Source organism: Pongo abelii, chromosome 17, assembly GCF_028885655.2.
Source record: "Pongo abelii isolate AG06213 chromosome 17, NHGRI_mPonAbe1-v2.0_pri, whole genome shotgun sequence".
Lineage (NCBI taxonomy): Eukaryota > Metazoa > Chordata > Mammalia > Primates > Hominidae > Pongo > Pongo abelii.
The window spans coordinates 22,066,563-22,091,609 of NC_072002.2; the positions used below are offsets into that span (position 1 = coordinate 22,066,563).

Genomic DNA, 25,047 nt, shown 5'->3' on the forward strand with positions numbered 1-25,047 from the left:
GCGCAACAATCTTCTAAGCTGGAGTTCAGCATGAATAACTTTAAGCCATACATAAGTGAGGGAAGCTCAGCGGTCTCGAGCTCTGCGAGTCCCCAGCATCGCCCTCTGCGTGGAGCGGGGTCTGCAGAGCCGGCCCGAGCCCGGCCGCCCCCACGGCCTGCACCTGCGGTCCCCTAAGTATTCCCTGGGGTGGGCCGGGGCTTCGCCCGCGGCTAACGCTGAGCAGTGATTTCATGCGAGGGGAGCATCTGCGCAGGGCGATCTGGAAAGTTCTCCCGCTGGCTGTGGAGTCGTCCTGCCTGAGAGGCGCCAGCACCAGCGTGCCTGGGCCCGCAGCCGTGTTGAGTGGGTCTCCAGGGTTTTATGGGAAGCTCCGAGAGCCCAGTCCGTGGCCACGCACCTGCCCACGGCTCCCCTGGAGGCACAGGCCCCAGCTCACTTCCCCACTCAAAAAACCGCGGGGGCTTGTGCTGTTCGCAGCCTCCGATCAGGAATTGTGCAGGGAAGCCGGTTCCAGGAAGGGCCCCGCCTCGGAGCGGGGTGGCGCAGCCCCAGGGGACGGCCCTCAGCCCGCTCGGGGGCCCGGACGGCGCCAGCACAGCGCCCACACAACGCCGCGCCACGGCCCCCGCTTTAGAGAAGTCCCAGGAAACGGCGAGAAAGAAGATACACTGGAAGCAGCACCGTGAACTGTTCCCCACCTGAAGGAAGAAGGTCGTTCCCTTTTGGCTCCAGGACTATTCGGGGTGGGCCTGCTGCCCTGAAACTGAAAGGTGACAGCCTGCTGGCAGCCCTCGCTCGCTCTCGACGCCTCCTCTGTCTGGGCACCCACTCTGGCGGCGCTTGAGGAGCCCTTCAACCCGCTGCTGCACTGTGGGAGCCCCTTCCTGGGACGGCCGAGGCCGGAGCCGGCTCCCTCAGCTTGCGGGGAGGTGTGGAGCGAGAGGCATGGGCGGGAACCCGGACTGCGTGCGGCGCTTGCGGGCCACCTAGAGTTCCGGGTGGGCATGGGCTTGGCGGGCTCCACACTCGGAGCGGCCGGCCGGCCCGCCGGCCCCGGGCAGTGAGGGGCTTAGCATCGGGGCCAGCAGCTGCGGAGGGTGCGCCGGGTCCCCCAGCAGTGCCGGCCCACCGGCGCTGCGCTCGATTTCTCGCCAGGCCTTAGCCGCCTCCTCGCCTGGCAGAGCTCCGGACTTGCAGCCCGCCATGCCTGAGCCTCCCCCCACCCCCCTGCCGCCATGGGCTCCTGCGCAGCCCGAGCCTCCCGGACGAGCGCCTCCCCCTGCTCCACGGCGCCCGGTCCCACCTACTGCCCAAGGGCTGAGGAGTGCGGGCGCAGGGCGCGGGACTGGCAGGCAGCACCACCTGCAGCCCTGGTGTGGGATCCACTGGGTAAAGTCAGCTGGGCTCCTGAATCTAGTGGAGACTTGGAGAACATTTATGTCTAGCTAAGGGATTGTAAATACGCCAATCGGCACCCTGTATCTAGCTCAAGGTTTGTAAACACACCAATCAGCACCCTGTGTCTAGTTCAGGGTTTATGGATGCACCAATCAGTGCTCTGTATCTAGCTAATCTGGTGGAGACTTGGAGAATCTTTATGTCTAGCTAAGGGACTGTGAATACACCACTGGGGCTGTGTATCTAGCTCAAGGTTTGTGGATGCACCAATCAGCACTCTGTGTCTAGCTCAAGGTTTGTAAGTGCACCAATCAGCGCTCTGTGTCTAGCTAGCTGATCTGGTGGGGACTTGGAGAACCTTTATGTCTAGCGAAGGGATTGTGAATACACCAATCGCCACTCTGTATCTAGCTCAAGGTTTGTAAATGCACCAATCAGCACTCTGTATCTAGCTAATCTAGTGGGGATGTGGAGAACTTTTGTGTCTAGCTCAGGGATTGTAAACGCACCAATCAGCACCCTGCCAAAACGGACCAATCAGCTCTCTGTAAAACAGACCAATCGGCTCTCTGTAAAATGGACCAATCATCAGGATGTGGGTGGGGCCAGATAAGTGAATAAAAGCAGGCTGCCCAAGTCAGTAGCGGTAGCCCACTCAAATTCCTTTTAATACTAAAGAAGCTGTGTTCTTTTGTTCTGTGATAAATCTTGCTGTTGCTCACTCTTTGGGTCTGCATTACCTTTATGAGCTCTAACACTAATGGCAGAGGCCTGCAGGCTCACTCCTGAGGCCAGGGAAACCACGAATCCACCAGAAGGAATGAACGACCCTGGAGGCGCAGCCTTAAGAAGTGTAACACACTGCGAAAGTCTGCAGCTTCACTCCTGAACCAGCGAAACCACGAACCCGCCAGAAAGAAAAAACTCCAAACACAGCCCAACATCAGAAGGAACAAACTCTGGACACACCGCCTTTAAGAACTGTAACACTCACCGCGAGGGTCCACAGCTTTATTCTTGAAGTCAGTGAGACCAAGAACCCGCCTAATCCTGGACACAAAACCAGCTCAATCTCCTAAAGACTGAAAGCCCTGGTGTGGCTGGGACCAGGGGCAAGATGTGGAACACGTGGGGAAGATGAGAAGGCGCTGGAGAAGGAGGGTGGTGGTCGCAGATGGGAATGTACTGAGGCCAGTGAGCTGTGCAGGTAAAAATGGTTGATAGTAAGTTTGATGTGTATTTTACCACAATCGTGTGTATGTGTGTGTAAAAGTTCTGTTTATCTGTACAATGGGCATAATATTTGTACCCATAGTTTGCAGGGTTGTTGAGACAAAGAAGTAGGATCTAAAGTGCTTGTCACAGTATCTAGCGCCTAAATACTGAAGAATAGTAATAGAATTAGCAGCTGAAGAATGTGCTATTTATATTAAAATAAAAAATGCATCAGGTCGTCCCTCAGCCAGGCAGCCAAAGTTAGCACCTACGCAATGAGCCATGCTGGCCGTGTGTGCTTTCACGTGGGTGTGAAAAGAACGCCTTACCTCTATGCTGTTCCTCCCCAGACACAAAACCCTATCTAATCACAAGAAAAACAGCAGACACCTCCCACCTGAGAGGATAGCGGGCCAGGCCTCCTCAAAACTGACGGGCTCATCAGCAACAAGGAAAGTGTGAGGAACTCTCAGCTTGGGAGGAGCCTGCGGAAACTGACTACAACCACCACTTGCAACGGGGCATCCTCGGCGGGCTCCCAGACCAGAAAATGACATCAGGTAAAAACTAAGGGAAGCTGAATAAATGGTGGGCTTTAGTTATAACAATGGATCAGCATTAGTCCATTAATTGTGACAAATTTGCCATTCTAATGTAAGATGTTAACAAGAGGAGAAACTGGGTGTGGGGTATATAGGAACTCTGTGTTAGCTTTGCAATTGTTCTATAAATCTACAACGAATCTAAAATTTAACAATTATTAGAAGGGAAGACTGAAAAAAGGATTCAAGAGAAAGTGATAATATTGAAGACGGGAAGAAACTGTGACATACAGATAATAGGAGTCCCTGAAGAAGAAATCCAAAGTGAACAGAACACTGAAATTTGTAAATCAAGAAAAGTTTCCTGAAATAAAATAATTTGAAACTACATACTGAGAAACTATATATACATTTATATTTTTTAAGAGATGGGGGTCTCGCTCTCTTGCCCAGGCTGGAGTGCAGTGGCGCCTTCCAAGCTGTTCCCTGAGCCTGGCTCCCAGGCATCTCACAGGTACTTGGTGCTGGTGAAAGTAGTCTTTCTTTTTTTTTTTTTTTCCAAATGTAATTTTTATTTTTATTTTTTGAGATGGAGTCTCGCTCTGTCTCCTAGGCTGGAGTACAGTGGTGTGATCTTGGCTCACGGCAATCTTCACTTCCTGGGTTCAAGTGATTCTCCTACCTCAGTCTCCCAAGTAGCCCGGCACCACACCCAGCTAATTTCTGTATTTTTAGTAGAGAAGGGGTTTTGCCATGTTGGCCAGGCTGGTCTTGAACTTCTGATCTCAGGTGATCCGCCTACCTTGGCCTCCGAAAGTGCTGGGATTACAGGTGTTAGCCACTGGGCCTGGCCTCAGATGTAATTTAATTTGTTAAACTTACTGCGGAATGTTTCCAATATACACAACAGTGTGGAGAATCGTGTTATGAACCCCGTGGGTTACCCCAGCCTCAACAGTTTTCAACACTGCTCTTCTTGCAAACTTACCCCCAGGTGTCATGTAATGTTCTACGCATCCGTCCGATAAGGGCTCTTTACTACTTTGGCCTGATGGCAATGTCATTATCCCATTCAGCAAGATCCATATTTATGCATTCACATCCATTAACACTGGGTCTGTCTTCAGTTTTCCCCGGTTATCTCAAAAATGTGTCTTTGCTGTTGATTTGCTTGGATCAGGATCCAAGTTCAGTCCACCCAGTGCATTTTCTGGAAATGGCAGCTGAGTGTCTGATACTCTGTAGCAATGCCCTTTCCCTTTTGGCCCCTATGCTATTTATTCCTGAGGAGAAACATGAGTCATTTGTCCTATAAAATCTCCCACAATTTGGATGTGGTGACGATATCTTTGTGGTGACATTTGTCGGTCCCTCATTTATGTCCTGTAAACTGATCACTATATCCAGGTGCCTGTTAGATTTCAGTGTGACGTTTGTGGCAGGAACTCTCCATGATTGGTGCTGCGCACTTTGGTATCACATCCGGAGGCACTTCATGTCTAGTTGTTCCACTTTTAGTAAAACTAAGATTGGTGGATGCAGTTGGTGTCTGACCCAGCCTCAAGAAGCGTCACTTCACGCTCTCACCTGATGGATTTTAGTAGCCATTGGTGATCATTGCCTAAATATTTCATTAGAGAAAGCAACATAGGAACTTGCCAATTACATTTCCTCATGCATTTCCTAGCCATGATTTTTCTTTCTATAAACAATTTGTCTTGAGCCAGGCATGGTAGCTCACATCTGTAATCCCAACACTTTGGGAGGCCACAGGTGAGAGAATCACTTGAGGCCAGGAGTTTGAGACCAGCCTGGGCAACACAGAAAGACTGTCTCTACAAAAAATAAAAAATTAGCCAGGCATGGTGGTGGTGGACACTGTGGTCCCAGCTACTTGGGAGGCTGAGGCAGGAGGATTGCTTGAGCCCGAGAAGTTGAGACTGCAGTGAACTATGATCAGGCCACTGTACTCCAGCCTGGGCAACAGAGCGAGACCCTATCTCTAAAAATCAAAACGTACTTTCCTTCATCAACTACTAAGGTGTTCTGAAACATGGTTTATACTGTCGAAACAGGATAGATGATGCTTGATTTTTTTCCCTTTATTTATCAATTTTCAGACTAGTTAATGCCCTAGAAAGCACCAATGGCAACCAATTATTTATTTATTTATTTATTATTTTTTTGAGGTGGAGTCTCGCTCTGTCGCCAGGCTGGAGTGCAATGGTGCTATCTTGGCTCACCACAACCTCCACCTCCCGGGTTCAAGCAATTCTCCTGCCTCAGCCTCCCAAGTAGCTGGGATTACAGGGGCCCACCACCACACCAGGCTAATTTTGTATTTTTAGTAGAGATGGGGTTTCACCATGTTGGTCAGGCTGGTCTTGAACTCCCGACCTCAAGTGATCCGCCTGCCTCGGCCTCCCAAAGTGCTGGGATTACAGGCGTGAGCCACTGCGCCCAGCCAACTTTTTATTTTTTAAGATATTATTTGGAGTTAATATATTTTTATGTACTTAAAATGCATGTGACAATTGTTATTTTTGATTCTTTCAAATGATACATTTTTGGTACATAATAGGTGTACCAATCCTTTTGTGACAGGCAAAAGCAAATACTAGAAAGGTGAGGAGAGAGACTCGGGGTGGTGCTGGCCAGGTTCAGCACAGGTCATGTCAATAACGTATGGCAGTGGCAGGAGGCCCCTTCCAGGAGCTTGGGGAAAACGCTGAACACTGCTCCTCTCTGAAAATGGATAAAGTCACATAAGGATGAGGTCAGATCTATTGAATGTCACTTAAAGAGACAAAATGGCTCCCAAACCAAACGAAACACTAGTAAAATCTAGTTGTCTGCAGTAACATGCCTAAAGAAATAATGTGTCCATCAGAAGGAGTTCAGTAATGAAGGGAGCATGGTGGCCAAGCACGAAGGAAGTCTCTATTTTACATGGTAGAATATTCCTATCTTGGACATCATCCATCCATCCAGCACAAGGACCCAATGCAATGAAACATTTGAGTCCGATGACAGCCACTCTTGCTTTGATTCCATGCTCACTAGCCAACTTCCAGATAAGCTTTCTGCCTCCTGGCATAAAACATTCACTGGCCAGGTTAAGAAGAATGCACAGTCATTTTTTTCAACAAGCAAATTGGCCCAGTTGACCACATGGCTTGGCATTTTGTCAATTTAGTTATCACATGTCAGTAACCCTGAGTTACATCAATCCCAAGCCATGGACAAAGGGACATTTCTGGGATGGCAAAGTCAAAGACAGACCTAGAGCCAAGGTGACTCCCTTAAGTGACATTCTGTGGGGCCCTCAGCAGTCTGTGCCCAGCCTTCCCCTGCAGAAACCCTATCTCACTGTGCTTCTTAGAAGCTTCTAGGCCGGGCGAGGTGGCTCACACCTGTAATCCCAGCGCTTTGGGAGGCCAAGGTGGGCAGATCACAAGGTCAGGAGTTCGAGACCAGCCTAACATGGTGAAACCCTGTCTCTACTAAAAATACAAAAAGTTAGCTGGGCGTGGTGGTGGGCGCCTGTAGTCCCAGCTACTCAGGAGGCTGAGGCAGGAGAATCGCTTGAACCCGGGAGGCAGAGGTTGCAGTGAGCCAGATTGTACCACTGCACTCCAGCCTGGGTGACAGAGCGAGACACCTTCTCAAAAAATAAAAAGAAGCTTCTAGCCCAATTTTAGTGAAACAAACCCTAGCACCCAGTCTCCAAATTCTACTTAGTTTATAGTCAGAGTTTGCCTAACTAATGTCTAATGTCTGTATTGAATCAGAGCCGGACTTGCTGTTGATATTTGTGACATGGCCAAAAAAATGACTGGAATTTAATTTCCTTATTGCTCCTATTATGCCTAAAATTCTCACCACTGTTGTAGGTTAAGCGGATTAGTATCTAGGAGTCCCCATGTGAAATCCAAATCCAAGTGGAAGCACAATTAAGTCAGGACCATGTTGCTAGGGGTTTTAGAGGAACTCATTGCTGGCCTGAGAGGCGTGATGGAGGCTGCAGATGGAGACAGATGCGCTCCTGGAGCTCCTCGTGGGAGTGCAGTAGAGTCACCTGAGAGTGTCCCAGGTGAGAGATCTACAGATCCTGTGGGACACACTAACGTCAGGGCAGGCGTCAGCAGACCCCTATTTTAGAAAACGAGACTGAAAATTAATTACTATTCCATTAGGTGGCCACCAGCCAAAGTGAGTTTAAAATACGAATGAAATTCAAGGTCATAGGGAATCCCCACAAGGCCACAGGCATGGCAGGAGAGCCAGATGGCAACGTGGTAGGAGTAAGGCCCAAGCATCTGGGCTACTTCCTCGTGCAACTTGTTCCTTCTTGACCTGCTCAAGCCCAATCCTGTGTATTCCACTGAAGATGGAGTGCGGCTGTGCACATCAGCGGATAGCTCGTGAGTCAGACAGCACCCATTCATGATGGGCAGCTCAGGTCACAGGAGAACGTGGTGGCCCATGGTCATTCAATCTCTACTAGCACCCGGCAGCAAGCCAAAAACTGTTTCTTGAAAGGAGAGTATTCACTGAGAATAACATACTCTAACAATCTGAGGGTTTTCACTGTCTTCACCCATGGAGGCCTGCCAAAGGCTCCATGCTGCTTCCTTACCCATCACTGACAGTTTAAGCCCCAACAGTTCTGCAGGGTCACACAGGCCAAATGCAAAGCAGCTGGTACAGCTGACCTGTTGCAGAGACATCTCTTACGCTGAGCCCTACTCAAAACTGGAAGCTGGAACGGCCACTGGGTCAGTGGGCTGGAGTAGCATGCCTAGGTGAGTCACATATTGCCTCCAAGATCCAGTGAGGCCCACTCAGTGTTGTTATTCTTCCTTAGCGGTAGGATGGGGACCAGTTGCAGAAACTTGGCCTTCACTTGGAAGGGATATCTTGACATGCCCCAGACAACTGCACCCTTTAACATTTTTGGAGGGCTGATTTCTGAACCTCTGGCACAAGTAGCTGCTACTCCGTGTATCAAGTAGTTATGTCCTGCTCAAATGTCCCAACTGCATGTTTTCCTTGATATAATGTATCAGTGGAAGGGAAAGGTGATCAAGGTTCCTGGTGACTAAATTATGGCACAGGGTAGAAAGCTGATATAGCCAGACTTGGGGCAGTGAAGGTGTATTATTGGCCTTGCCAGGTGAAAGCAAACTGCTTCTGATGATATTTACTAAAGGTATAGATTAAAGAGGTATGTGTCAAATCAATAGCTCCATATAGATGCCAAGGAATATGTTAATTGCTCCAGTAATGAAACTACATCTGGAATAGCAGCTGCAAGTGGAGTCACCACCTGACTGAGGGACAATCCATTGTCATCCCCAAACATACATCAGTCTATGTGCAGGCCAAATAAGTGACTTGGATGGGGATATGGCAGGAATCACCACGCTTGCATCTTTGACTACTTTGGTGGTGGCACTAATTTCTGCAGTCCTTCCAGAAATGTGATACTGCTTTCGGGTTTTTTTTTTAGGTAGAGGCAGTCAGTGGCTTCCTCTGGGCCTCTCCTGCCATAATTGCCCTTGTACCATGGTCAGGGAACTAATGTATGGATTCTCCAAGTTCCTGAGCATATCTATTCCAGATATTATGCATTCTGAAACTGGGGACACCACTGTGAGAAGAACATGAGCCAAAATGCCACTGGTCACCTGCCCTCCACAAGCTCCTTCTCTGACTGGGGGACCTCGGTGGTGTTTTGCATCTCCAGGAGCTGGTGTCAATTCTGAGCCAGCTTCTAGTCCTTTAACATCTGATTCTTTCACCTTCTTCAACGCACAGTCACACTAGAAAATGGGTGCAGTCCGCTTTAGGGAAGGCTGAGATGAAGACCAACAATAGAAATGTTTGGCAGTGTAGTGAGGTCTTTCCAGCAGGAGACCTGGCTCCTTACATAAAGAGAGCTCTGGGTGTGTGGGATGGATCATGTCACGGATGTGACCAAGGACTCTTGACTCTGTTGTGGGCAATTCCGGTCAGATTTCTGTTTACTAGATGGAAAGCTTTTCTGATTATGCAGCTCAGATAGGACATCAGTGGGCCTCCCCACTGTTTCAGTTCTGTGGACATTCTGACCAACTGCAGCTCTCTGTGAGTCAGACTGATTTGTTTCTGTGTATGTTACAGTAACCATGCCCAGTTTGTCTTTGGTGATTAAATAATACCCCTTAATCTCTGCAACCCTGGAACCCATCATCCACGTGGAATTAGTGGTACCCATCAAATGGATCCGCTCCCGCTATGATTCCTGTCCACCACAGAGCTCCTCAGGGATGCTGGGGCTCCCCTCGCAAATCTGTTTCTCAGAGCCCTGGTGGTGAGCATATTTTCTGGGCCCACGTGGGGGACACTGGGAGGGGCGAGTGAGCAGGTCTCACACGATAAATGCACTCTGATGTTGCTATCTCCCAAAGCCCCTGCATACCTGTCTTCCTCAGGAGCACCCCAGCACTTCCATTTCATTTGGTGTGGGCCCCTTGGGTCCATGTTTCATAAAATGTCTCAGGCAAACTGAGACGCCCCCAGCCTCAAACTAGCACGTTGGATCTGGAGGCAGCTTGATGATCCCGTAATGAAAACTTCGACCTAATACCATTTTACATTCATTCAAACTCCATCTAGCACCCTTAAGATCCATCTCTACACTTATTTCCCAGGTTTCTGTCAATACAAATTGGCAAAATCGGGCAGTTCTTTTGTTTTTCGCCTCAGGGACTTGCTGGAACTTGAGTCTGGTTCTGGGTCTAGAACAAGGGATGGTGGTCAGGCTGGTTCTGAGGACAGTAAGTGGCGTCTTCCCAGGCAGGGGGATAGGAATGTACTTTGGCAGAGAACGAAGGGCTGCTTCTATGGACAAAGAAGTCTTGGCGGACTTGGCAGGGTTTAGGGCCCCCTGCATCACTGGAGCCTGCCCCTATGTCCTTATTCCAGCCCCGGGTCCCATTTCCTCCTGATCAGTGTCCTAATGTTAGCAAAAGAGACCTGAGAGGATGGAGGGTCCATTTGTGATGTAATGCAGCCACACACAGGGTTGGACTTTGGATGTGTCTTTCAGAAATCTTTTCTCTGTTGCTACAGGAGATAAGGGGTGTTGTTTTGTTTTGTTCTGAGACAGGGTCTCTCTCTGTTGCCCAAGCTGGAGTGCAGTGGCACGATCATGGCTCACTGCAGCCTTGGCCTCCCAGGCTAAGGTGATCCTCCCACCTCAGCCTCCAGAGTAGCTAGGACTATAGGCGCCCACCACCTCCAGCTAATTTTTAAATTTTTTGTGTAGACGGGGTTTTGCCATGTTGCCCAGGCTGGTCTTGAACTCCTGAGCTCAATCGATCCGCTCGGCTCAGCTTCTGTAAGTGCTCAGATTACAGGCATGAGCCACGGCAGCCAGCCAGAATCATTAAATTTTAAGCCTAATGAGATCAGACAACCGATTCCTGAAAACCCAGGATCAATTCAGAGAATTCATCTTTAAGATTCTCTAGGACCAGCCCGCTTCCAGTACCAAATTCTGCTATCAGTCAGGAATGAATCAGAGAAGCTGAGCCCCTTGGAGGTAGGGGCATGTATTGGTGCATGTGACGTTATTTGTCACGGGAACTTGGCCTTCTGCAACTGTGGGAGCTGGGTAAGCCACCTCTCCAAGGCTGTCTCCAAGGGCAGGCAGAGGTGAGGGGGATGTGAGGTGAGGGGGATGTAAGGTGAGGGGGCAGGGCCACAGGAATAGACCAAGGCGGCAACTCTTGCTGCACCACTGGGCCGAGTGTCCTGCAGGAGGAGCTGGTGCTGTTTGTCACTGAGCTGACTTTACACCTGACCCAGGGCTTGGCTCAGGGTAGGTGGAGCCCTGCGGCCGCTGCCTTCCCATATTCCCGAGGCGAGCCCACTGGCAGGTGACGATGTGTACGACACACATGGCACATCCTGCTTCACTTCTGCCCTCACATCTCCCACAAGTTTGACCTTATGACCACCCTAACGGAAACATACAAGAAAGCAAAGCCAGGAAACATCATTCAGCCTTGCCTAGACCACATATTCCAAAGCCACCACAACACCTTTATTTACATACTAGGATTAGATATCACAAAGGACTTTTGGGAGCCACATCAACAAAACCCTAAGAAAATAGACCAGTGTCTGGAGAGAGTGGAAATGACTTATTTCCTCGGAGTCCCTCCTTGTAGGGGTATCCCTGTAAGCGAGTGTATCTGTAGCTGGTCAGGCCCCTTCACACGCGGTGCAGACTGGCGCTGTGAGACTCCAGGACTGCCCTTCAGCTGAAACCCATCAGACTCGGGAAGGGGCAGGACTGCGGGTGCTGCGTGGTGTGTCAGGGTGGCCTCCTGCTAAAACGTCCTTGTTCTGATGGTCCTCTGCTCTACTGGGGAGGAAAGGACTTCAGCTTTTGATGGTCTGCTCACTGGCCCCTTTCAGAGGAAAATAATCTACCTTGGGTTTTCCAGAATCCAAATCTAAACGGTTTGTAAACTAGAAAAACTGCAGATAGTGGGGGAGATATGTACAGGTGTGGGTACACACACATATGCGCACACACAGAGCCGCATCCGTGGTTTTATTGTTACTGCAGATTTCACAGATCAAAGCTTGGGCATAGAAAACTGTTACATGGGCCAGGCGCGGCGGCTCACGCCTGTAATCCCAGCACTTTGGGAGGCCGAGGCAGGTGGATCACAGCTTGGGAGTTCAAGACCAGCCCGACCAACATAGAGAAACCCCATCTCTACTAAAAATACAAAAACTTAGCCAGGTGTGGTGGCGCATGCCTGTAATCCCAGCTGCTCAGGAGGCTGAGGCAGGAGAATCGCTTGAACCCGGGAGGCGGAGGTTGCAGTGAGCCGAGATCATGTCATTGCACTCCAGCCTGGGCAACAAGAGTGAAACTCCGTCTAAAACAAATAAATACATAAAAAACTGTTATATGTTTTCCAATATTGTGAAATTTTGCCTTGAGCATTCAGCCTGCCTGACAAGTGGGAAATACCAGATAGCCTTTTTCAGGTAAATGTGGCTCGTCGGGGACATTTAAGGCTGGGAAGTGAAGGTGCTGCAGAGCAGAAGGATGTGAACCTCCTCCTCTCCAAAGCGGCCTCTGCATTTGCACCTGTGTCTCAGCACAGGAGGTGCTGTGGGGCAGCCCGAGCTCCAGGCAGCCCTCTTCTGCTGCGTCTCCCATGGGAGTCCGTGGTCCTGCCTGGTGCCCAGTTTGTCTGGCCTGTGGTCCATAGAATCAAACCCCCACCTCTGAGGGCCCTGCAGCTCTCCCTCAGCCTCTAGGAGCCTGGGAAATGCCAGCGTGGGGTGGGAACCCCAGGAGCTCCTTGTACCGCCCTCCTCCTGCCTGCTCTGTGGTGCCGGGGCATCTCTGGGAGGCTTAAACTCTCCCCCTCTATAGTCTAGAAAGAAGGCACGGGCCTCTTGCCCTCAGACCCTGGTTTTTAGTCTGTTCAGGCTGCTATAAGAAAATACCACAGATGGGTTGGCTTATAACAGAAGTTTATTTCTCACAGTTCTGGAGGCTGGATGTCCAAGATGAAGGCACTGCCAAACTCCACATCTGGAGAGGGTGGTTTCCTGACTCGCAGACGACGTCTCCTCCCTGTGTCCTCACGTGACCTCTACTCTGCGTGCACCTGGAGAGAGAGCGCTCCTGTCCCTCCGTCTTCTGATGAGGTCACCAGCCCTATCAGGTGAGGGCCTGGCCTTAGGCTTTCATTTAACCTTAATCACCTCTCTAGAGGCTCCGCCTCCGCACACTGGCACCTGGGGCCAGGGGGCCAACACCCTCCACAGTTCCTACCAAGTCCCCTTCTTGGAAGCAGGTGCAGGGTGCAGCGTGTCTTCTGAGATACAACTTTTTTTCTCCCAGAAAAAAATTTTGTCTGTTTGAGAAACATGTTAATGTAGAAATATTATGCTTTAATCCTTTTGGATTCTTAGCCTGTTGGAACTCAAAACCTTGTTTCTTCCTCAAAAGCTTCCCTTCTTTCCAGATGTCTGGAAATATTTCATACTTTAATCTGGGTAGGGGTTATATGAATGTTCATATATGTAAACATTAATCAAACTACAAATTGAAGATTTTTGCATTTCACTATCCCTATATGTTACTATTCCATAATGTATAGTTTTTTGTTTGTTGTTTTTTTTTTTTTGAGACACAGTTTTGCTCTTGTTGCTCAGGCTGGAGTGCAATGGCGCGATCTAGGCTCACCGCAACCTCCACCTCCTGGGTTCAAGCAATTCTCCTGCCTCAGCCTCCATGTAGCTGGAATTATAGGCATGTGCCACCATGCCCGGCTAATATTTTATTTTTAGTAGAGACGGGGTGTCTCCATGTTGGTCAGGCTGGTCTTGAACTCCCAGCCTCAGGTGATCCACCCACCTCAGCCTCCCAAAGTCTTGGGATTATAGGCATGAGCCACCGTGCCTGGCCTGTATAGTTATTTTTTAAAAAAACCTTTATGTATTCATCCGTTCTCTCATTGCTGTAAAGAACTACCTGAGACTGGGTAATTTATAAAGCAAACAGGGTTTAATTGACTCAGTTCCGCAGCTGTACAGGAAGCATGGCTAGGATGCCTCAGGAAATTTACAATCATGGTGGAAGGTGAAGGAGAAACCGACATGTCCTGCATGGCTGGAGCTGGAGGAAGAGACAGTGAAGCGGGAGGGGCTGCACACTTTTAAAACAACCAGATCTCATGAGAACCCAGTCACTATCCTGAGAACAGCAAGGGGGACATCTGCCCCCATAATCCAGTCACCTTCCACCAGGCTCCTCTTCCAATTTGACATGAGATTTGGGTGGGGACACAAATCCAAGCCATGCCACCTTACTAGCAAAAAAACCTTTGCTTTTATGACAATGCTATAGGTTTCAGAAACCTAGATTATAAATCCAGTGCTAGACATGAGCTCTTTTGTGTCCTGTTCCTATCAGGACAATCCCAGTTCTGAAGCACTGCATGTGTCTGTCCAAAGAGGTAGATGTTCATCATGTAACCTGCAGAGGGATTTGGGGGAGCTTCAATTAATATTGAAATAGTAGAAACGTATCTTTGGATGAATTCACCAGAAAAAACCCAAATAGCATGGCTGCTTCTGGCCAGGGGAACTGGCAGCCTGGGAAGTGGGATTGGAGTACAGCTGTTTGTGCTGGTCACAATTTTTTTTTTTGTTTTTTTTTTACCATGAACATGTATTAATTTAAAAATAAAATCTGCAGAATTAAATAATTCTTCAAAAGATATATTTAAAGCTACATGAGCCAGGGGCAGTGCTTCAAGTCTGTAATCCCAGCACTTCAGGGAGCCAAAGCATGAGGATCACTTGAGTCCAGGAGTTTGAGTTTGCAGTGAGCTATGACCATACCATTGTCCTCCAGCCTGGGTGACAGAGCAAGATCTTGTTTCAAAAAATACATACATAAATAAATTACATGAAAGATATGTTTGATATATTGTTAATTAAAAGGAGAGTTTACTGGGCCAAGCACAGTGTCTCACACCTGTAATCCCAGCACTTTGGGAGGCTGAGGCAGGCAGAACTCTTGCGGTCAGGAGTTTGAGACCAGCCTGGTTAACATGGAGAAACCCTGTCTCTACTAAAAACACAAAAATTAGCCAGGCATGGTGGCGTATGCCTATAGTCCCAGCTACTTGGGAGGCTGAGGCAAGAGAATCGCATGAACCCGGGAGGTGGAGGTGGCAGTGAGCTGAGATCACGCCACTGCACTCTAGCCTGGGTGACAGAGCGAGACTCCATCTCAAAAAAAAGAAGAAAAAAAAGAGAGTTTAGTAACAGTGAGTGTAGTATGATTAACAAATTACATGCACACATGCAAACAACTGGAAAGAATCACTCCAAAACATTACCTTGGGGACTGGGATAGAAATTAGTAGGGGTTTTCAGGGCCTTATCCTTTTTGTTTTTACGCACGTTTTCTGTTTGAAATTTTTGCAACTAGCATGTGTTACTTTTGTAAACCCCAAATATCTAGGACAGATCTCAGTTAATTTAGGAAGTTTATTTTGCCGAAGTCAAGGACGTGTGTGGGTGACACAGCCTCAGGAGTCCTGATGACATGTGCCCAAGGCAGTCGGGGCACAGCTTGGTTTTATACATGTTAGGGAGACAAGAGACATCAATCAGTATATGTAAGAAGCACATTGGTTGGGAGGCTGAGGCAGGCGGATCACAAGGTCAGGAGATCGAGACCATCCTGGCCAACACGGTGAAACCCCGTCTCTACTAAAAATACAAAAATTAGCCAGGCATGGTGGCACGTGCCTGTAATCCCAGCTTCTCGGGAGGCTGAAGCAGGAGAATCGCTTGAACCCGGGAGGCAGAGGTTGCAGTGAACCAAGATCACCACTGCACTCCAGCCTCTAGTCCCAGATACTCGGCAGGCTGAGGCAGGAGAATGGCGTGAACCCGGGAGGCGGAGCTTACAGTGAGCCAAGATCACCACTGCACTCCAGCCTGGCAACAGAGCGAGACTCCGTCTCAAAAAAATAAAATAAAATAAAATAAAAAGTACATTGGTTTGGTCCAGAAAGGTAGGACAACCCGAAACAGGGAGGGGGCTTCCAGGTAGATAAGAGACAAACAGTTGCATTCTTTTGAATTTCTGATTAGCCCTTTCCAAAGGAGACAATCAGATATGCATTTATCTCAGTGGGCAGAGGGGTGACTTCGAGTTCTGTCTGTCCTTTGTCCACAAAGAAATTCCTTGTGAGGGAGGTATGCAGCTTTTTTATCTTAGTAGCTATCTTGGTGTAGGAATAGAATGGGAGGCAGGTTTGCCCTAAGCAGTTTCTGGCTTGACTTTACCCTTTGGCTTAGTGACTTTGGGGTCCCAAGATTTATTTTCCTTTTACACTTTTATAATTAAAAACTCTACCTAGCAAAAATATTTTGCCAGCATAGTGATTCTGGGTTCTGAACTTTTTCTGCCACGCTAAATTTCACTCATAATTTTAAGCTCAATTTCATAGGTCATCGAAACCCTTTTAGATTCAAGGAAATTGCAACAGTGAAGCCATACATGGGGGTGTATTAAAGAATCCTAAACATGGGCAGAAAAGAGAACCCATCTCGTGTCACTGAGGTCAAGATGTGGAACAAAGCTGCGGAGGGACACTTCCTGGAGCTGCAGTTCAGATTTGCTCCTTTAAGAAAATTTATGGGGTTCTTTTTCACTTTCAAGAAAATTCAAGCTGTAGCTGTTTAGAGCAGATTATTTAATGAGACTCAGCTAGGGAGTCTTATTAATGGGAGAAAGGGAGAATGTCAGTAACTCTTAGAATGATAAAATATCATTTCACAGAAAATCATCATTTCAGAGAAATCACTTTATGCCAGATACTGGCTGTGGAGACAGACATAGGCATTTTAAAGGAAAACTAATGAAATGTTTAAAGTATGTCCAGCAGATTTGAAAGGAAAAGACATTCTGTATTCTGATGCCTTGCCTTGTAATTGACACTGAGGCTGTTTCTTGACATCTGATGGTATTTCATTTTTTTCATTATTCTTCAGCATCTCTATCTGTATTTGTGCATTCTGAAGCTCAGCTTGAGTATATTACACTAATATTCTATTATTTGGGTGATGTGACCTTGGGGCTGTGACCAAGGCGTTGTTCCTCTGCATCTGCTTAGGGAGGTGACGTTAGATCACAGAGAAGCAGTCACACACCACAGCCAGTCCCGTCCTCACAGGGTGCGCCGGGAGATGTGTGGGTTACACCCATGCACGTACGTGCTCAGTGCACTGTGTTACTGGAAAGAAAAATGCATGGCTCATCTGGTGTCTTCTGTTGTTTCTTCATACAATTTTTTGTAGCTTTTCTTTTTCAAAAAAAAGGGTTTTAACTAGTCAAGTGAAGCAATGAGAATGGGGAAAGAATAAAAAAATCTGTAACTAATTGTCATCAATTAATTGTAAACACCACTGCACTCGGACAAGGCTGTGGCTTTTTATGTATATATGTATTTATTTATTTTTATTTATTCATTTTGAGACAGGGTCTTACTCCATCACCCAGGCGAGAGTGCAGTGGCGCGATCCCGGTTCACTGCAGCCTCAACCTCCTGGGCTTAAACAATCCTCTCACCTCAGCTACCCAAGTAGCTGGGACCACAGGTGTGCACCACCATCCCTGGCTAATTTTTTAAAAAAATTTCTTGCAGAGACAAGGTTTCACTATGTTTCCCAGGCTGGTCTGGAATTCCCAAACTCAGGTGATCCACTCGCCTCAGCCTCCAAAAGTGCTGGGATTACAGCCATGAGCCACCGTGCTCGGCTCAGCTTGTAGCTTTTAAAAAAGGCCATGACTTACATCTCTAGACTCACCTAAAACATGGAGGAAACCAGCATGCCAAGGAAGAAAGGAGAGAGTTAACTATCTGTCAGCTTTGAGGAAGGTGAAAAGCACAAAAATAAAGATTTTCCCTGATGCAAACTGGTCAATCCAAAACCTTCTATGGAAAATAAGAGCATATCAGTTATTTTGATTGCAAATTTCTGTTAAATTAAGAGCACATAATTTTTTTCTAACAAGTTTATGTAGAAAAGGGACAAAAATAGTTTTAGGTAATTTGTAGTTTTATAGATTAAAATTAACATCTTTATTTCACTAGAATTAAAAAATTGTCATATAAACAATAATAATCTAGGAATATATATATATATATGTTTACCCATAATGTGTATGAAGTAATTTAATATTTATAAGAATGTGCACAAATCATTAGAAATGATTACAACTCACCTTTCACTGCATTCATAGAGAGAGAGAAGGGAAGGGAAACCCATTATACCCTTTGGGTTTTGTTTTACCTTCACCTGTTATCTCTGTAATGCTCTTCCTTTGTTCATGTAGATCTGAGTTTCAAACCTATATCATTTTCCTTCTCTCTTAAGAACTTCTTTTTATTTATTTACTTACTTTTTTGGAGACAGAGTCACTCTGTCACCCAGGCTGGAGTGCAGTGGTGCAATCTTGGCTCACTGCAGCCTCTGTCTCCCGGGTTCAAGCCATTCTCATGCCTCAGCCTCCCAAGTAGCTGGGACTACAGGTATGTGCTATCATGCCTGATCACGCCCAGCTAATATATATAATACCCTTGATATATGCCTTACAAAATAGGTTTGTGAAGGCAGCACCTGCATCTTTGAAGAGCCCTATAATTGCTCTTCTCTGTATGTCAGATCTAGCGGTGGGAACTGCGGTCACTCAACTACAAAACTTAAATACAATGGGAATAATTGAATCCTGAGGTGGCAGGGGCCAAGTGGCAGCACTCAGCCATCAAAGGCAAGGTGGGCATAGCTACCATAATGGACAGCAAAGGCAAAGTGGCAATCAGAATAGTCTGACTTGTACAGAGCTCTGGCATTGGCTAATCACGGTGTTCCTAGAAGCGAAATTGATTGGAAGCCTACTGCATTCCTACTTAATTTATACAAACAGAAACCTTCTAGGTCGAATGGACAAAGGACTAATTTGAATTATAAAAACAGAGAATCACGGCCTCTCAATCAATTTCCAGACTTGAGCCAGTTTAAAGACCTAAAACCCCCTGAATGAAGGGGAGGCCAGGTCCCCTTGAGGAAGAACCCCACTACATTACCTACAGTTTATACAGTGAATCTTTCTCCCATCCTTCCCCAAGGAGACCTCCGGCTTTCACCAGGGTAACTGTGCATTGGGGAAAGGGAAATGATCAGACATTTCAGGGACTGTTGGACACTGGTTCTGAGCTGACATTGATTCCAGGGGACCCAAAACGTCATTGTGGTCCTCCAGTTAAAATAGGGGCTTATGGAGGTCAGATAATTAATGGAGTTTTAGCTCAGGTACAACTTACAGTGAGTCCAGTGGGTCCCTGGACTCATCCTGTGGTCATTTCCCCAGTGCCAGAATGCATAATTGGAATAGACATACTCAGCAGCTGGCAGAACCCCACATTGGCTCCCTGACTGGTGGGGTGAGGGCTGCTATGGTGGGAAAGGCCAAATGGAAGCCATTAGAGCTGCCACTACCTAGAAAAATAGTAAATCAAAAACAATATCAAATCCCTGGAGGGACTGCACTGATTAGTGCCACCATCAAGGACTTGAAGGACACAAGGGTAGTGATTCCCACATCCCGGTTCAACTCTCCCATCTGGCCTGTGCAGAAGACACATGGATCTCGGAGAATGACAGTGGATTATCGCAAGCTTAACCAAGTGGTGACTCCACTTGCAGCTGCTGTACCAGATGTGGTTTCATTGATTGAGCAAATTAACACAACTCCTGGCACTAGTATGCAGCCATTGACTTGGCAAATGTCTTTGTCTCCATTCCTGTCCATATGGCCCACCAGAAGCAATTTGCCTTCAGCTGGCAAGGCCAGCAATATACCTTTACTGTCCTATCTCAGAGTTATGTCAACTCTCCGGCTTTGTGTCATAATCTTATTTGGAGAGAACTTGATCGCTTTTCGCTTCTGCAAGATATCACACTGGTCCATTACGTTGATGACATTATGCTGATTGGATCCAGTGAGCAAGAAGTAGCAAACACACTGGACTTATTGGTGAGACATTTGCATGCCAGAAGTTGGGGAATAAATCTGACTAAAATTCAGAGACCTTCTGCCTCAGTAAAATTTCTAGGGGTCTAGTGGTGTGGGGCTTGTCAAGATATTCCTTCTTTTTTTTTTTTGAGACGGAGTCTCGCTCTGTCTCCCAGGCTGGAGTATAGTGGCATGATCTCTGCTCACTGCAAGCTCCGCCTCCCAGGTTCACGCCATTCTCCCGCCTTAGTCTCCGGAGTAGCTGGGACTACAGGCGCCCACCACCACACCCGGCTAATTTTTTGTATTTTTAGTAGAGACGGGGTTTCACTGTGTTAGCCAGGATGGTCTCGATCTCCTAACCTTATGATCCGCCCGCCCTGGCTTCCCAAAGTGCTGGGATTACAGGCTGAGGTACCGCACCCAGCCAAGATAATTCCTTCTAAGGTGAAGGATAAGTTGCTGCATTTGGCCCCTCCTACAACCAAGAAAGAGGCATAATGCCTAGTGGGCCTGTTTGGATTTTGGAGTCAATGCATTCCTCATTTGGGTGTGTTACTACAGTCCATTTATCTAGTGATCCAAAAGGCTGCCATTCTGAGTGGGGTCCAGAACAGGAGAAGGCTTTGCAAGAGGTCCAGGCTGCTGTGCAAGCTGCTCCGACACTTGAGCCATATGACCCAGCAGGTCCAATGGTGCTTGAGGTGTCAGTGGCAGATAGAGATGCTGTTCGGAGCCTTTGGCAGGCCCCCATAGGTGAATCACAGCAGAGGCCTCTAGGATTTTGGAGCAAAGCCCTGCCATCTTCTGCAGGTAACTACTCTCCTTTTGAGAGACAGCTCTTGGCCTGACACTGGACTTTGGTGGAAACTGAATGTTTGACTATGGGTCATGAAGTCACCATGCGACCTGAACTGCCTGTCATGAACTGGGTGCTTTCTGACCCATCTAGCCATAAAGTGGGTCATGCACAGCAGCATTCCATCATCAGATGAAAGTGGTATATACATGATCGGGCTCGAGCAGGTCCTGAAGGCACAAGTAAGTTACATGAGAAAGTGGCTCAAATGCCTATCATCTCCACCCCTGCCACCCTGTCTTCTCTCCCACAGCCTGCACCGATGGCCTCATGGGGAGTTCCCTATGATCAGGTGACAGAGGCAGAGAAAACTAGGGGCTGGTTCACAGATGGTTCTGCATGATATGCAGGCACCATGTGAAAATGGAGAGCTGCAGCACTACAGCCCCTTTCTAGGACATCCCTGAAGGACAGCAGTGAAGGGAAATCTTCCCAGTGGGCAGAACTTCGAGCCGTGCACCTGGCTGTGCACGTTGCATGGAAGGAGAAATGGCCAGATGTGCGATTAGATACCGATTCATGGGCTGTAGCCAACAGTTTGGCCAGATGGTCAGGGACTTATGATGGGGAAATTGGTGACAAAGAAATCTGGGGAAGAGGTATGCGGATGGACCTCTCTGAGTGGTCAAAAACTGTGAAGATATTTGTATCCCATGTGAGTGCTCACCAATGGGTGACCTCAGCAGAGGAGGATTTTTTTTTTTTGAGACGGAGTCTCGCTTTGTCGCCCAGGCTGGAGTGTAGTGGCGCGATCTCGGCTCACTGCAAGCTCCGCCTCCCGGGTTCACACCATTCTCCTGCCTCAGCCTCTGAAAAAGCTGGGACTACACGCACCTGCCACCACGCCTGGCTAATTTTTTCTATTTTTTAGTAGAGACGGGGTTTCACCGTGCTAGCCAGGTTGGTCTCAATCTCCTGACCTTGTGATCCCCCCGCCTCAGCCTCCCAAAGTGCTGGGATTACAGGCGTGAGCCACTGCGCCCGGCCAGCAGAGGAGGATTTTAATAATCAAGTGGGCCAGGCGCGTGGCTTACACCTGTAATCCCAGCACTTTGGGAGGCTAAGGCAAGTGGATCACCTGAGGTCAGGAGTTCGAGACCAGCCTGACCAACATGGTGAAACCCTGACTCTAGTAAAAATACAAAAATTAGCTGGGTGTGGTGGTGCATGCCTGTAATCCCAGCTACTTGGGAGGCTGAGGCAGGAGAATTGCTTGAACCTGGGAGGTGGAGGTTGCAGTGAGCCAAGGTTGCCATTGCACTCCAGCCTGGGTGGTAAGAGCAATACTCCATCTCAATAATAATCAAGTGGATAGGATGACCCATTCTGTGGACGCCACTCAGTCTCTTTCCCCAACCACCCCTGTCATCGCCCAATGGGCCCATGAACAAAGGGGCCATGGTGGCAGGGATGGAGGTTACACATGGGCTCAGCAACACGGACTTCCACTCACCAAGACTGACCTGGCTATGGCCGCTGCTGAGGGCCCCATTTGCCAGCAGCAGAGACCAACACTAAGCCCTCGACATGGCACCATTCCTCGGGGGTGACCAGCCAGCTACCTGGTGGCAGGTTGATTATATTGGACCTCTTCCATCATGGAAACGGCAGAGGTTTGCCCTCATTGGAATAGACACTTACTCTGCATATGGATTTGCCTATCCTGCACACAGTGCTTCTGCCAAGACTACCATCCATCCGTGGGCTCACAGAATGCCTTATCCACCAACATGGTATTCCACACAGCATTGCCTCTGACCAAGGCACTCACTTTACGGCTAAAGAATTGCCAACAGTGGGCTCATGCTCACGGAATTCACTGGTCTTACCATGTTCCCCATCATCCAGGGTTGAGGCAAAGTTCTCCAGAAGGCCGTGTATGCTCTGAATCAGCATCCAATATATGGTACTGTTTCTCCCACAAACAGGATTCACATGTCCAGGAATCAAGGGGTGGAAGTGGAAGTGGCACCACTCACCATCACCCTGGTGATCCACTAGCAAAAGTTTTGCTTCCTGTTCCTGTGACATTACATTCTGCTGGCCTAGAGGTCTTAGTTCCAGAGGGAGGAAAGCTGCCACCAGGAGACACAATGAGTCCATTAAACTGGAAGTTAAAATTGCCACCTGGACATTTTGGGCTCCTCTTACCTTTAAGTCAACAGGCTAAGAAGGGTGTTACAGAGTTGGCTGCAGTGACTGACTCGGACTATCAAGATGAAATCAGTCCACTACTCCACAATGGAGGAAAGGAAGAGTATGCATGGAATACAGGAGATCCATTAGGGCATCTCTTAGTATTACCATGCCCTGTGATTAAGGTCAATGGGAAACTACAACAGCCCAATCCAGGCAGGATTATAAATAACCCAGACCCTTCAGGAATGAAGGTTTGGGTCATTCCACCAGGAAAATAGCCACAACCTGCTGAGGTGCTTGCTGAAGGCAAAGGGAATACAGAACGGGTAGTAGAAGAAGGTAGTCATCAATACCAGCCATGACCATGTGACCCACTACAGAAGCCAGGACTGTAATTGTTATGAGTATTTCCTCCTTCTTTTGTTAAAAACATGTTTGTGCATGTATACACTTGTACTAAGAAAATATCTTCATTTTATTTCCTTTCTCTATCATGTGACATAAGATTTACTGACTTCATGTTAGCATTTAAGTATTGTTAACTTTATGTAATAGTATTTGGGTTGGGGATTGGTGCATTTCCAGTTGTACGAAGGATAGTTGTATTATGTTAGGCGTAATTATGACCTTATTGTTGTCCTTATTTGAAGATTATGTATGATCTCAGGAGATGTGTATGAGTTCAAGTTGACAAGGGGTAGACTGCGATGGTTAATACTGTCAACCTGATTGGATTGAAGGATACAAAGTATTAATCCTGGGTGTGTCTGGGAGGGTGTTGCCAAAAGAGATTAACATTTGAGTCAGTGGGTGGGGAAGGCAGATCCACCCTTAATTTGGTGGGCACAATCTAATCGGCTTCCAGTGAATATAAAGCAGTCAGAAAAATATGAAAAAGAGAGATGGGCCTAACCTCCCAGCCTACATCTTTGTCCCATGCTGGATGGTTCTCGCCCTTGAACATCGGACTCCAGGTTCTTCAGGTTTGGGACTCAAGACTGGCTCTCCTTGCTCCTTAGGTTGCAGAAAGCCTATTGTGGGACCTTGTGATCGTGTAAGTTAATACTTAATAAACTCATATATATCCTATTAGTTCTGTCCCTCTAAGAGAACCCTGACAAATACAGGAGGTAATTAAGGTTAAGGTTCAATGGGGTCATAAGGGTGGGCCCTGGTCCCATGGATCTGGTGACCTTAGAAGAAGAGAAAGAGGCTGGATGAGGTGGCTCATGCCTGTAATCCCAGCACTTTGGGAGGCTGAGATAGGAGGATTGCTTGAGCCCAGGATTTCAAAGTTACAGTCAGCTATGATTGTGCCACTGCACTCCAGCCTGGGTGAGACCTTGTCTCTAAATATATATACACACAAATATATATATATACACACACACACACACACATATGTATATATATACATATATATACATACATATACATATGTGTATATATATATAATGTTATATTTACAGTAATATATAAATATTATATATTATATATAATTATTATATAATATATAATTATTATATATAATTATATATTATATATATTATGTATTATATATAATTATTATATATATTATATATATAATTATTATTTTTTAGACACAGGGTCTTACTTTGTCACCCAGGCTGGAGTGCAGCAGTTCAAACAGCTCACTGCACCCTCCACCTCAGGCTCAGGCGATCCTCCCACCTCAGCCTTCTGGGTATCTAGGACCACTTGTGCATGCCACCATGCCCCACTAATTTTTAAACTTTTTGTAGAGATGGGGTCTCACCATGTTGTCCAGGCTGGTCTCAAACTTCTAGGGTCAAGTGATCCTCTCACCTCAGCCTCCCAAAGTGCTGGAATTACAGGTACGAGCCACTGTGCCTGGCCCTAAAAATTTCATTTAAATTTAAAGAAAAGAAAAGAAAAGAAGAAAAGGGACATGAGACCTAGTCCCCAAACCTCTCCCACTTGCACACACTGAGGACATAGCAAGAAGGCAGCCGTCTGCAAGCCTGAAACAAAGGCCTCATCAGAAACCAGCCCTGATGGCAGCTCTGTCTTAGGCTTCCAGGCTCCAGGGCTGTGAGACTGTGTGAGCCGCCCAGTCTGTGGCATCTTTCTACAGCAGCCCGAGTTGGCTTAGTACACTTATTGTCCTATAAAATGTTCCACCTTTGAGATGTATCTGATTGTTTCCTTGTGATGTTAACTCCTCCATCCCCTGTGTTTCCCACATGTTAGAATTTAGATCTAAAATCTTCCTTAGACTCAGGTTAACC

At 47.4% G+C, this 25,047-nt stretch overlaps 1 long non-coding RNA gene across 1 annotated transcript in view; it reads left to right on the top strand.

Annotated features, from left to right (window-relative positions):
- Positions 1 to 1,358: 1,358 nt before the first annotated feature.
- LOC129051656 (uncharacterized) overlaps positions 1,359 to 25,047 on the top strand; it is a 53,065-nt gene continuing 29,376 nt past the window's right edge. Inside the window, exons 1-3 of the long non-coding RNA XR_008516080.2 lie at positions 1,359 to 2,608; positions 2,967 to 3,176; positions 12,722 to 12,901. This is a non-coding gene — a long non-coding RNA (uncharacterized LOC129051656). The remainder of the gene's footprint in view (positions 2,609 to 2,966; positions 3,177 to 12,721; positions 12,902 to 25,047) is intronic.